Source organism: Mustela erminea, chromosome 14, assembly GCF_009829155.1.
Source record: "Mustela erminea isolate mMusErm1 chromosome 14, mMusErm1.Pri, whole genome shotgun sequence".
Taxonomy (NCBI): domain Eukaryota; kingdom Metazoa; phylum Chordata; class Mammalia; order Carnivora; family Mustelidae; genus Mustela; species Mustela erminea.
The window spans coordinates 29501766-29515842 of NC_045627.1; the positions used below are offsets into that span (position 1 = coordinate 29501766).

General features: G+C 36.4%; 1 long non-coding RNA gene across 1 annotated transcript; it reads right to left on the reverse strand.

Moving 5' to 3' along the window:
• Positions 1-1990: 1990 nt before the first annotated feature.
• LOC116573189 lies at positions 1991-11745 on the reverse strand. Its single transcript, XR_004278636.1, has 3 exons — positions 11646-11745; positions 10580-10651; positions 1991-2295 (listed from the first exon to the last, which is right to left on the reverse strand). It is a non-coding gene; the product is annotated as an uncharacterized LOC116573189 (long non-coding RNA).
• Positions 11746-14077: the final 2332 nt, after the last annotated feature.

Sequence of the window (14077 nt, forward strand, 5' to 3'; positions counted from 1 at the left end):
AAACCATTTCTTTATTACTTACAGAAATCATTCATTTATAAAGCATGCACTAAATTCCTCAGTTGAAATAAATAAAGTATAAGATAGTATATACTGTATCAATAAGAAAGTTTTTTGTCTTCCGTGACTCAAATAACATGGCTCTGACTTCTTCAAAGGACATTTGTGTAGGCTTGAAAATACAGTCATCAAATACATATCTTTATTTTTTTATGTCCTAATAATATCTTCTTTTTTTTTTAAGATTTTTATTTATTTATTTATTTGATAGAGAGAGATCACAAGTAGGCAGAGAGGCAGGCAGAGAGAGAGGGGGAAGCAGGCCCCCCGCTGAGCAGAGAGCCCGATGCGGGGCCCGATCCCAGGACCCTGAGGTCATGACCTGAGCCGAAGGCAGAGGCTTAAACCACTGAGCCACCCAGGCGCCCCATGTTCTAATAATATCTTAACCACTTGGAGTTTCATTTCTTTGTCTGGTGGATGTTTTTATAACAATGTCAGAACATTGTCACTCTTTCTGCCTGGCATGGTATAAATGAAATCTGAGACTTCACTTGCAGATTCAATGTGTCTTCCTTAATGTATAACACTAAATACTTTGAAGAATTCTATGTACTAATCATACACTGGATTCATATTTGGAAAAGTGTCTAACTAAAATATTCTCTTAAAATGTTGTGCCCAGAAAAAGACACTCATATTGAATAGAAAAAAAAAAAAAAAGAAACAGGTGATCTCCCTGCTGAAACAATTTTCTTCCCAATGTCCAATATCTTGTTTTTGGTGTTTTTTTTTTTTTTTAAAGATTTTATTTATTTATTTCAGAGAGAGAAGGAGAGCACACGAGTTATGGGGAGGGGCGGAGGAAGGAGAAGCAGGCTCCCCACTGAGCAGGGGCAACAATGAGCAGGGCTCAATCGTAGGACCCCAGGATCATGACCTGAACTGAAGGCAGATACTTGACTGACTGAGACACCCAGGCACCCCTAATATCTTGTTTTTCTGCTAGTTTTTATTTAATCAAATTCTACTATGCTTCTTTGCTTAATAGTTTCTTATGTTAGGGCTAATTATAGAAATTATATATAAAATTATATGTATTGTATTATCTAAGATGTAATTAGTTTCCACTTGGGGACATTATTTATTTACTGAAACTAAATTTGCCTCTATTAGCTGTGTATTAAGTTCACAAAATTAATAAAATGAAAAGTATGGCTATGGAAATATGGATTATCATAAATTACTTTCTAACATAATGCAGTGTTAACAAAAATGAATTTTATAAGTGGAAAAAGTCTGTGGAAATGAGTAAAAAGATACTTAAAAGTCCTTTGTATCTTACTGATTTTTTCTATATCTTAATTCATTATTAGAGGAAACAAATTATCGAGTGTTTAATCATCTTTTATTACTCAAAGTATTTCCCCCTGAAAAAATGTTGATTGTTCCAGAAAATTTATTTTAATGAATGACAGGTTAGATTTGTTAAATAATAGAAGATTTTACTGTATATATTTTGAATATGAGAATGGTTTAGTAATTATCACCATGTGTACAAGGCAGATGCTATGCTGTGTTTTTCTAAGGTATGGAATAAAATGTATTGTGTAACAATGTTAGCAAAAAAAGATTTGGGTTGATGTCAACTCTTTATGGCTTAATCAGGTCAGAATTTTTATGACTATTGGCAAAATGTAGTACAAGACTTTCAGAGTCAGGAAGATTCAATCATAAAATTTTGGAAATTAGAACAAGCCTTAGTATCTATCCAGGTCTATTCTACAGTTTTATAGAAAAGGGTAGAAACAATGTAATCATTATAAAGCATTATAAGAATAACAACAAAATTTACTACTTATTAGGCACCTTTAATATACTACTGTGGCATATTGGTAATCTCTTCTGAAAGATCTTTAGTAATATGATACATTGCCAGCATTTACTTATTATGTATTTGTCTAAACATTGATACATACTATATGGCGTGAGGTGCAATTCCAATATATGATAAAGCATTTTTTTCACTAAATTGTTTTCTGATGCAGCCTTTTCCATGACAACATTTACTGAAGGACCAAAATTGGTTGTTAATGATGAGTTACCACAGTATTTTTTTCCGTCATTTAAAAATGACTGCTTATTGTATCGGCCAGGACTTCACCCAGGTAGCAGGACAGGATCTCCCTCAGGGCCATCTCCATATGTGTTCATCTTGCTAGAACAGTTGTGAAAGGCTCTTGTTCTGGTTTGTCTTTCCAGCTGTGAGCCTGAAAGTGATAAATGCTGTTGGACCTGTAGACAGTTCAGTGGGGAAACAAGAATATGAGAAGGAAAAGATGCCCAGCCCTGGAGATCCTGCCGTGCTTCTTGTTTTCCTGCCTCCCGGATCCAACTGTCATAGTTTAGATAAGCCAAGACATTAATCGACCAGGAGCTCAGTGGTCCTGACAGTTGCAATGCCTTTTAAATGAAATGCTTCCTTGATTGCCCTATGCTACAGCTGTACCTGCCACAGAATATAGTCATTCATCCACTGAGAAAGTCCTTTTATTTTTTCCCTTGTAGTAGCAGCAGTTTTTCTCTTCCTAAATAAAGCAAAATCTAGCTTTTAAGAGAGAGCTCTTGAACATAGTAATATTTTTCTGTCTAAAGCCAAGAGCCAGCCTCAATTCTATTGAATTTGTTTGTAGTTTTTATTGGAGAAAAGTTGGAGGTATAACCAAACATAGGATTTCAACTTTGACTATTAAATCTCTAATTTTTGAGATGAAAAATACAACAAAAAACCTTGCCGCCTCCGCCCTCAACTTCAATGCTCTCATATACTTTGTAACATTAAATAATTTCTCAGGCTCATCATTATTTATTTCTGTGGATACATTTCAAACCTCAAATTAACAAGATTAATATCAAAAGGTTATACAACACTAGGTAAAATGTCAGTCTGATGCCATAGTAATTAATTTCAAAAATGAGACTACAAATTTGAATCTGTTATTATGATCATCATATTTATGATGGTATGAATAAAGTTATTCATTCCAGAATGTTAACAAGATATCTTTCATGTATCATTAAAATAACTTATGTCAAACACTTGGCTAAATTATTGAAGTACTTCCAATATTAATAATTTCTTACAAATGTCTAGCAAGAATAACCAGTCAAAATTAATTAATGATCAATTAGGATAGATTATTTCTCTTGGCTCTCAATTTCTTTCCTAATAATCAACTTGCTTTTTTTAAAAATAGGTCAGTTAGCAATAAGTCTTAGTCATTTCACACTTCTATTTTTTAATAAGCCAAAACTGTTTAAAGAAATAAGTGATTCTCTTGTAAGTTGTTAATCCTTATGGATATTATAAATCGTGTTTTTAGCCTTTAAGTTTGATGTGCTCATTTTCTCTTTAATTATTCTATACTAATGTGATAATACTGCAGTAATTTTATTAGTTCTACTTCTAATACATTTTGCAAAACTTGATTTATTCTCCAATTAATTATATTTGACTTCATAGTACAAACATTCCTCTCATTATTATACTATTGATTAGGGGAAAATTATTTTCAAGCTAAAAGTATAAAAGGGTACATTAACATCTTTCATTTTTTAGTTATTTTGTACCCTGGTTTGGATTTTTGTGAATCTATGTTTGCTACACAAATCTCTTATTAATTTAAGCTAGAACCCAAGAGATTAAGAATCAAATGCTTTGATTCATCTTTTAGCAGAAGGTATAATATTAGCAAGAAACATGTTACCTGCAAGCCATAGTAAAGAATAAGGATCTGAAATGTTGGGTAAGAATTAAATCTTTGAATTATAGGCATGTTGAAGAGATACTGGGTTTCTGAAAAGGGTTAAGCTCTTCTATGGTTACTATATTTGAGAAATATCATTTCCTCTATGTATTTATAGAATTTACCACTTCATTTAGCAATTGCTAAATTACAGATGAATATTAAAATGGAAAAAAATGTGAAAATAACTGCAGAATAAAGATAACAGAATCATTATCCTAAAAACACAATACTTGAAAATTCTACTAACCAATTATTCTGAATGTTAAGTTTAATCACTTAATTTAATTGGGGTCAATTCCTTTCTTCCCTGCATTGCTGAAAAGTAGTATATATTTTCCTAAGCGCATTGATTTCATAGATTACATACCTACTCTTAAATTATTTCTACGGACCTTAGTATACTAACTAAATGATGTGCTTAGAAAAGCCTTCCATTTTTTCTGACTGTTTTCTATGTCTTCTAAGTCTTCTCCCCATTTAAAAAGGGAATTGAAGTCTGTTTGCTTAGATACTAACTAAATCTTTTCAGTCGCCCTATGATATAAAGTATAAATTAGAGACTTTACATAGAGTAATAACAGCAGGAGCAGCTAATATTTACTTGGTGTTATTGTTAGGCAGTGATGATACTTAGTGCTTTATATATTCTGTCTTATTTAACCTTCACTGCTCTGAAGCAGGTGAATACAGGACGGGAAGGGGGGAAAACTCACAAATTCAGGAACTTGCTTCATTCACACAACTAATAAGTGGCACCCTGGCTGGGACTTAAACCAGATCTGTTTGGCTCTAGAGCCTTCTACACTACCTTTCCACTTGTGATAGAAAAGAATAGAATAGAATAGAAATACAATAGGAGAGCCTGTGTCTGAGAGGATTAGAGTCAGATTTTTTTTGCCATATAAAAAAAAAAAGTATCAAAACTCTGGTTTCTACCACAGACACTGCTCTCAAACTTGAAACGATTCAACTGGTTAGGGGAGGTGAAAAGTAGGAGGAAAAGCTAAGAGAGCTTAGAGACTGTGTGTCCCTGGAAAAGGGAAACACCTAGAGATCAAGAGGACCTGGTCCTTATGCCAGGATAGAGACTGGAGAAGCAGTGAGGCCCCAGAGAAGGGATATTTGACTATGTACGGAGATATGCTTGCCTCTTTGTAGCAGCAGAGGATTCCCATGCTCCCTCCTATGCTCAAAGGTAAAGGTCCTTGACAGCCTCCCAGAACCCAGCAAAGCTTGGGAGCAGCATGCAGCTCCCTGCACACCTTGAGAGTGCAGCTGACGTTGCAGAGAGAACTGGATCCCAGAGAAGGGACCTTGCAGTAAAGGGACACTCCCGGCAACCTGTGGGGGATCTGTACTTAAGGAGCAGGCAAGTTAGTAGCCATCTCTGCAGATGTCACTGGAAGTAGAAGTTGCTGGGAACATCCTGTACAAATCACACTAACCAAGACTGCCACCCCAGGGACAGAACAAAGCTGAATTGACTGATTGCCACAAAATGAAAATTTTAAACTTATTAGACATATGGAGACCATGTTCATGTAAATGGAATCTTTAAGTAGAACCTGAAACAAGGATTGCTTGTAATTGCCACTGGCCACCCAAGTGTCACCCTAGATTGAAGGATTTAATTGATTTCATTCTTTTGTTATTTAATCCTTGACACAGTCAGCCTACCGATTTTAAATATTCATTTTGCCATTTTGAGGGGGAGGGGAGGGAGACGGTTGCTGATTATTCTCTGTCCATCCGTGCCCATCATCCATCCATGCCCTGGGCTGTGTTGTGGAGATCAGCCCAGCGCCCCACATCTCCCAGGCTCCTTTGCTGCGGGCTCCAGTTGTTCAGCCAGCAGGAGGCACTGGCAGTAGTTGAAGGATGGTGGGGAGACAGGAGTCCATGTTTGTTCCTCATTGCCTCACTCCTTTGAGCAGTGGCTGTCTGCCTTTCCAGCTCTACCTCTACCTCAAGGCTTCAACTGCCTTTGGGTTTCAGTAATATCACTTCCTCTCTTTACCCTTCTAGGCACAAGGACACCAATGGCTTCCCCTGTTGCTGGACCCTAGGTACCTCACCATGTCTCATCCTTTCCCTTCACTCAGCTCACGTCTCAGGGAGGAGGCCCTTCATTAGAATCTCCGGTCTTCCTGAGTTGACTTCCCTTCCCTCCAGGTATCTTGCCTGGTACTTCTAAAATTTTGAATTTAGAGTGTCTTGGATTTAGAGTTAATAGAGATGGCAGAGGTAACTTCACTCTTAGTCTTAGGAAAACCAAACTACTATGCACACGTGCTAACAGATAAGTAGCCCTCCAAACTGAATCTTTTAAATGGCAGTTTAAAAATTATTTAAACAATTGGAAGTGTTTAAACTATGAAATTTGAATCAGGTTGTTCTGAAGTATTTCTGTGAAACCCCAGGGGACTGGCAAGGGATACTACCTAAAAACTAATGTGTCAGATTGTGTGTCAGGTTTTGCTCTATTTAATATGAGATAGTGACTTAGCAACACTTAAATTAATCAGTAGAGCCACCAAATTTAGATTAAAGCAAATGCATTGTTTTTCTTTTGTCAATTAACGTAGTAACTAAGTTTTTTACTGAGTGCAGTAAAAATATTAAAAGCTTCTAGTGTAAGGATGGTGTGTGAAGCTAAAACTGTTAAAAAAAAAGGTGTTCAAATATGTTTAAATTCTTTGTAATGGCATATATTAAACATAAGTCTAAGTAAGAAGAATAATTTAATGAATTCTCATGAATCACCTGGGTTCAACACTATCAAATCATAATCAGTCCTATTTCTCTAAGTTGCCCCCTCCTTCCAGCTCCAGCCCTGATTAACTGGAAGCAAATACCAAACAGCATCTCACTTCTTCTGGAAGTATTTCAGGAGGCTCTCTAAAAGACAAGATGTCTTTTTAGGAGCATAACCATAGTCCGATAATGTAAATGATTCCTTGCTGTCATAAAATACCCAGCCAGTGTGTTCATAGTTCTCTTATCATCACATCACATTTTTATACTTTGCTTGTATGAATCTGGGTCAAAATATGATCCATACATTGAAATTGGTCGATATGTTTCTTAATCCCTTTTTACTCTTTCTCACGATTTAGTTGTAGAGAAGAAACAGGTTTTTTGATCTGTATAATTTCCCATGGTGTAGGTTTTGTTGATTGCATGTCCTGTTCCTCTGTCCTCTGAATTTCTTGTAAATTAGAGTAGGATCTAGAGTAGTAGTTCTCAATCCAGGCAGTTTTGAACTCAGAGGACATTTGTCAATGCCTGGAAACAGTTTTGGTTGTCACAGTGAAGGGAAGTGATCCTGGCATCTAGTGGGAAGGGGTCAGGGACACACTAAACATCCTACAGTACGTGGGATGACCCCTTTCCCCCAACAAAGAATTATCTGTCTAAATTGTCAATAGCGCCAAGGTTGAGAAACTCCAAAGGCATGGTTACATTCAGCTTTGATTTTAACACTTTTTCCCAGTTTGTCCATTTTTATCATGTTCATATCTTAGGTACTAATTGTTTGCACTAAATAAATAGTAATTATTTCTAACATGTAATTTGAAATATACTGTAGATTAAAAGAATATTGGAATGACTTTGGAGAGACTTCTAAACTACCGTTAGGATTAACCTTTATCTTGGTTCCCTGATCAGAAAATAGTTTTATTCACTAATCTGTAGTTAGAAGAATTTGATATCTCACTACAATTGTGGTTGAAGTACAAAGCTCATTTTTTTTGCAATACTCATTCCTAATTAGTCCACCTGCCCTTCTAATGCCTATTTTCTAAGCCCATTATGAAAGCTGATGAAATTCAGTATTTGCTAAACTGTCTGAAAATTTTTGAGAAAATAAATACAAAAAAAACTGTAGCCATTTTGCTCCTCATATGTACAGCTATAATTAAATTTGAAAATAAACAAGCCATCTGTCCTGGCTTTTGAAAAAAATTAAGCAACATCATTTAGAAAAAATTGGAAGGAATATCTAATTTACAAATGATTCAAGTCTTTAAAAGTGAATCACCAAAAAATGTACTAAAGAAATAAAATTTTCACTGAAAGTAGCCTAGTTTTTGTGTGTGTGAAGAGAAGAAAATTTCTGAGTCCCAATTCTGCCAGTCATCTGAGTTCAGTTTTTATGTCTTTATACTCTTTTGTCTTTCTCTCTAAAAGAAATTTTAAACAGTGAGCCACGGAATGACATGCATTTATAGAATGTGTGGTGGATGAAAGAGCACAGCACTCTTAAATTCTGAAAATATTTTTACCTCAAAGATTGAAAACAAGATAAAGATGAAGAACCCTCTGAAATATTAACTGATTTTATGTTGAAATTGTTCCAATGCCCTGTCTGTGAGACAACAGCTCAGTCATCTCCTCAGTAAGTGCATGAGTGGTCTATTTAATATGCAGGAATGTTTGGGTCACCTGTATGAAAATATGAACTGCAAACCCATCTTCTAAAACTGAACAACCTTTATAATATTTTATTTCTTTGGTAATATAATAGAAATGTATAAGAAATTTCTCTTAAATATTTTAAAATTTATAATAAAAAGATGAATTTTTTAAAATGAAATATTTTATGATACACAATTGGTTGCAAAGGACAGAAGCTGATTCAAAATAGCCTAAATAAATGAACTATTTATCCTCAGGTACTTGGAAAATCAGTGTGGTAGACCCTACTAGCAGCTCCCCGCCAAAACACACCCTCCCCACTCCCCACCTCCCACCCAAACCCTTTTTTCCCTTGCCAGAAAGGCCTGTCTCTCACTGTGCAGGTGGAAAATGATAGATCTGCACCTACCCAGCTTCCCAACTTGACTTGCAGCTAGGGTATAGGCATGTGACCTAATCCAGGCCAATGAGACACAAGGAGAAGTCAACTTGGAACCCTTGGAAAAGACTTTTCCTTCCTGTCTTTAGTCATGATTGTGTGAGAATGTGATGCTGCAGTGGTTACACAAGAGATGTTGGGCAAATCTGGAACAATCTACCCCTGAACTCTTTGCTAGATGAAATACAATGATCACTTCTATTGCAGTGTTTTGTTGTGTGTAGCCAAAGGCATTGTAATTGATATTACTGATTTCAGGTATGGTTATTTTCAAAAGCTTTAGAGATATTATCAATTATTTATCTGTTTTCCTCACAATTCTTTTCCCCTCATTATTGGCTTCACTATCAGGTTCCAGGAAGTGCCCTAGGCAGGTATAAACTAACATCATCTTTACCAGTAACAGTTTTAGCCTAGGCAGAATTTCCTCCAAAAGACTTCCCAAATTCTCCTAAGATTTAGTGAGATTCATCTGGCTGAGTTCTATACTCTTCCATGGGTCAGATTCTCCAACCAAAGACATGAAATACAGCGATCAATTTTCCTGAGACCCCTGGAGCTGAAAAGGGGGTCCACCCTATTCAACCGTACATAGAGTAGAGCTATTTCCCAATATTGTTAACTGAACATAGAAATGGGTGCTATCTAGACAAACAAAATAAATACTTAAAAAGTTCAAAATGTTTGGTATAATAATAAAAATAAATGTTTACATGGGACACCCAGCTAGCTGAGTCAGTGGAGAATGTGCCTCTTGATCTCAGGGTTGTAAGTTCAAGCCCCATGTTGGGTGTAAAGATTACTTAAAAAATGAAATCTTTAAAAAAAATGTTTGTATTGCCTAAGTATAGAATGCATAGAGAAAAATGTAGTCTTAGAAACACGGAGACTATTAAAAAAAGAAAAAAGAAATAAGGAGACTATAATTTTATTGATTGAATCTTTTAAATACATAGATCATTAAGTTCCTAATATATTCTGGGTATTGTGTAGGTGCTGAGGATACAGAAAGTCAGATATGTAACACCTGTACTTCCAGTCAGTCTAATGAAAGAGATGGAGGGAAATCAGCAATTATAACAGAGAAGACAGATGCCATGTGCACTGTATATCATGGTTTTGCAAAGGAATGGCAGAAGATAAGGTGAGGTGAAAGTTTCCACAAAACTTTCCAAGAGTTGATAAGATGACAATTGCATTTTAGGAAGTCAAGATGGTGAGAACTTCATGAGCAAAAACCAGAAGCAGGTGAACTCTTGGTGCATGTGCTTAAACCTAGGCTACTTCCAACTCCCCTGTTGGCCTTCCACAGCTTTCTGGCCGCTCTTATTTCCTCATCAGTAAATAAACAGGGAGTGGGTTGGGAGGCAGGGAGAGAGTGGATAGGGCTGAACTTTTCCAGGATTCCTTACAGATGTAGAATCTGATTATTCTATCTTGTTACAAAAAGGCCTAAAAACAAAGTTTTTAATTTTGACCCATTATGAAATTCACAACTGACCCAGTTTTCTAATTATTGCCTAAAAAAGACTTTAGTTTAACACTAAATAACAAATAACAGAGTCATCACATTTGGGAAATAATTTCCCTAAAATTAACTGCCTTATAGTTAACATCCCATTTTCTAGGGATATATTTAACTATTTTTTCTCTCAGTGAGTTCATCAAAAAAGCTGTTGTTTAAGTTACGAGTTCATTTGGTGCTTTCCTGAGTAGTTTTGTTTTGACAGTACTCATTTCTTTATAAAGTTGAGGTTCTCTTGGTCTTCCTTTGAGACTTCAAGGACCCATTCACACTCATTTACTATAATTATTGTGAAAATCTGAATTACTAAGCCCCCATTACACTCCCAATGAATAGTACAGTAAAGTTCAGAAAATGAAAAAGAAAAAGTAAAGGAACAGAACTTACCCGGGAGGTTAAAGTTGAGGAGAGAAAATCTGCATCAGACTACTGAGCTTCCTGAACTTGACATCTATATTTCTAAAAAAAGAGAAAAAAAAAAAGCATCATTCTTTCTCTTAATATCATTTTGTTGAATAAATACAGATTTATTCAAATCCTCCTCCCACAAACTTACATAATTCTAAAATGTGTCCTAACGTTCATATTAACTTGGAACGGACCTATATTTATACACATCTGTATTTCATCTTAGAAAGCACTTTGCCCTACAGAAATGAAGGAGATTCTCATCTCTATCCATCTTCTCGCTTCTCCAAACCACATCACACTTGATCTTAGCCAAAACCACATCAGTAGCAGCAGAAAATTCTAATGTCTGCTAAAGCCAGCTTCTCTGAAAATGAGAGAGAAGTTTGTATTTGTTGATAAATATTGTAAGATTTCAGTTTTGAGGCTGAGCATTTTTAGTGTCCTGTATTTCTCACTACATTCAGGAAGTTATATTCAAGAAAGGAAGCACTTATTATGCTTCTGTTATTCTTTCAGAAATTAGAATGGAAAGAATAGAAATGAGCTTTGAAAATATGTGAAACCATATAGATCTATTCTCTAACTTTGGACCTGTTTATTTCGAGATTTGACAGCAGATCTGTAAGAAAACAACAATGTCATACATATTAACTGTGTGATCCATTAATTTGAGAATATTCATTATGACAAGTAATGAGAGGAACAGAACGCTCTATTTGTTTAAGCGATCAGAAAACTCATTTGGAGGAATAATGGGCTTTCTCTGGGAGTCTGACACAGGAAACTCTGGGAGAGAACACGCAGCTTATTTAAAGTGCGTCTTTGTATTTGTTTTTATTGGAGAGTTTCAAACTTTTGTAGATGAATCTCAGTAATTATTTGAAAAGACAGAGGGTTCTTAGGTTGTACTGAGCTAACTGGATATTCAACTTGCTGCAGTCAGTGCAATGGAATACCCAGCACAAAGAAAAAAAATTACTACAATTTAATATATTTGGGGATAAAAGAACTCCCCTTAATTTACCACTCTCAAGAGACATACCCCTCGTCTGAATTCCACACCGTGAAGGGAAGTCTTGTTAAGATTTGTCACTCCATGGGGTGCCTGGGTAGCTTGATTTGTTAAGTGTCCAACTCTCCATCTCAGCTCAGATCTTGATCTCAGGGTCATGAGTTCAAGCCCCATATTGCACTCTACTCCCAGAGGAGCCTACTTAAAAAAAAAAAAAAAGAAAAGAAAAAGAAAAATGTCATTCCATAAATCCCAAATAGGATTGCTACAATCAACTTTTTCACCATTTTTTAAATATACAAATATTTAACCAAATGGAATATATGTTCACCACACATGTCCACACATACATACAGGGAATGGAGCAAGGGGTTGGAGACATTCTATTCAATAATAGTGGCATCAACTTACTCTATGAAAATATACACATCATTTCTCCTCAATAGGGCCATTGATCTGTTTATCATGTTAAGACCGAATGAGTATAAAACACTTTAACATTTGTTTTGAAATCCAGTGTCAAAATGGTGATAAAAGTTTATTTAATCTTATACAAATTTTCAAAAGGAAAGCCCGACTTGCCAAGAGAAAATTGTTTTTACAGAGCATCCTATTTCTTTTGAATATTCAATACCCAATTATACCTCAGAAGTTGGCTTATCGTGCTGTGGTGAGCCTGATTTTCCATTTAATATAAAGGAACAGATGTTCTGTGCATGCCAGGGATGGGGGGAAATCTGTCCTCCTTTCCCTTGTCTCCCACCCACACCCCCACTGGCTGTTCTCCACATGGTAGATACATCTACTCTCTGAATTGTGCAACCCCAAATTAGGCAGAATGCTACCAATTTCCTGACATTTGATCATCACTTTGCTAAAGAACAATTTTAGACTAATAATAGAGGTGAACTCCTCACAAAAATTTGTAAGAGCCCCAGGCAGGGAGGAGTGGAGGTGGAAGGATAAAATTTAGAGGCAAAAAACAAGTTGTGAGAATAAAAACAACAATTTGGAACTTGTTATTTTGAATCTAATTACATTTCCAATGGCGATCAATGACCAAAGACTAAAATCTTGATTCAAATTAGTAACAAATAGAGAATTTATCGTTCAGAAATGCAACTTACATAATTTTGAAATTATTTCACTACTAAATGTTTTTTGCATGTACCTGCTAATATATTTTGTTTTGATGTTCCTAATAGATTTTGTTTCAGTTTTGACTGATGTAGTTATTAGGGTTTGTTGTTGGTTTGCTTCTAAGGAATTTATGGTTAAGAAAAAAAGAAGAGTGGTTTATTTGTTTGGGTCCCATTTTCAACAGCTGGGGGGTTAGAGAGTAGAGAAGGAGCTACCCACAGGGCAGCCCTGGAAAGTGGAGACTGTCAGCACTCAAGGCTGAGAAGGCAGACAGCTAAGAAGGGTCCTGGAAGGATCATCCAACTCAGCAGAGCAGAGCATCAAGGTCACCAGTACCCTAGAGGGGGCAGAGCAAAAACAAGCTCAGGAAACAATCATCTCAGTACCCAGGAGGGTTTCTAGATATTATAATTTTGGTGTTTGTTTGTTTGTTTTTAAATTGGCTGGAATGAAATTTGTTTTTCAGTATTTCAATTTCCTGAGTAAGAGCCTTCTAACAGACACTGCCTGTCACCTAGTTGTCAGCCTTTCCTCCTTGCTGAGAGTCAGACCTGTTCAGTTAGAGAGGGGAGCTCTCTTGACCTTAGAAAAAAGGTAGGTCTTTACTTCAGGCCTGAGGGTGAATCAGGAGACTCGCGACCACAGTAGTCATTCTTCCATTGATTCGATGTGTCATCAAACACCTATGAGCCAGGCATGGTCCTAAGCATTAGGGATACAGCAGTGAACAAAGCAGACAAAGCCCCTGCCCTCAAGAACCTTACATTCTAGGGGAAAGAGACAGTTACTCTCTACATAAGCAAATACAGTAGGCCGGGTGGTGATCTAGGGAGAAAAACTGAGCAAGACGAAGTAGGAAGTCAGGCCGAGGTGGAGGTTGGGGGTTACTTCATATAGAGTGGATAGAGGCAGCCTCAGCGAAAGGGGAATGAGTCATATGGCATCTGGAGGCAGAGGATGCTGCAAGCATGGAGGCCTTCAGGGAGGCATACTGGCTGTGTTCAAAGAACAACAGAGCCCAGGGTGATTAGACCAGTATGAGTGAGGGAGGAGTAAGGGGAAGATCAGACAGGGAAGATAGCAGTGAAGGTCAGATGGTATAGAGCCAGGGAGACCTTGGCTTTTACCCTGAGCACAATGGGGAATCCATTGTAGGTATGAGCAGAGGCATCCCTTGATTGGGGATTTGTTTTTAAACAGCTCTCTAAGCAAATGACAGTATGACAAAAGGTTGATATCCAGGATCTATAAAGAACTCCTCAAACTCAACACACACAAAACAGACAATCATATCAAAAAATGGGCAGAAGATATGAACAGAC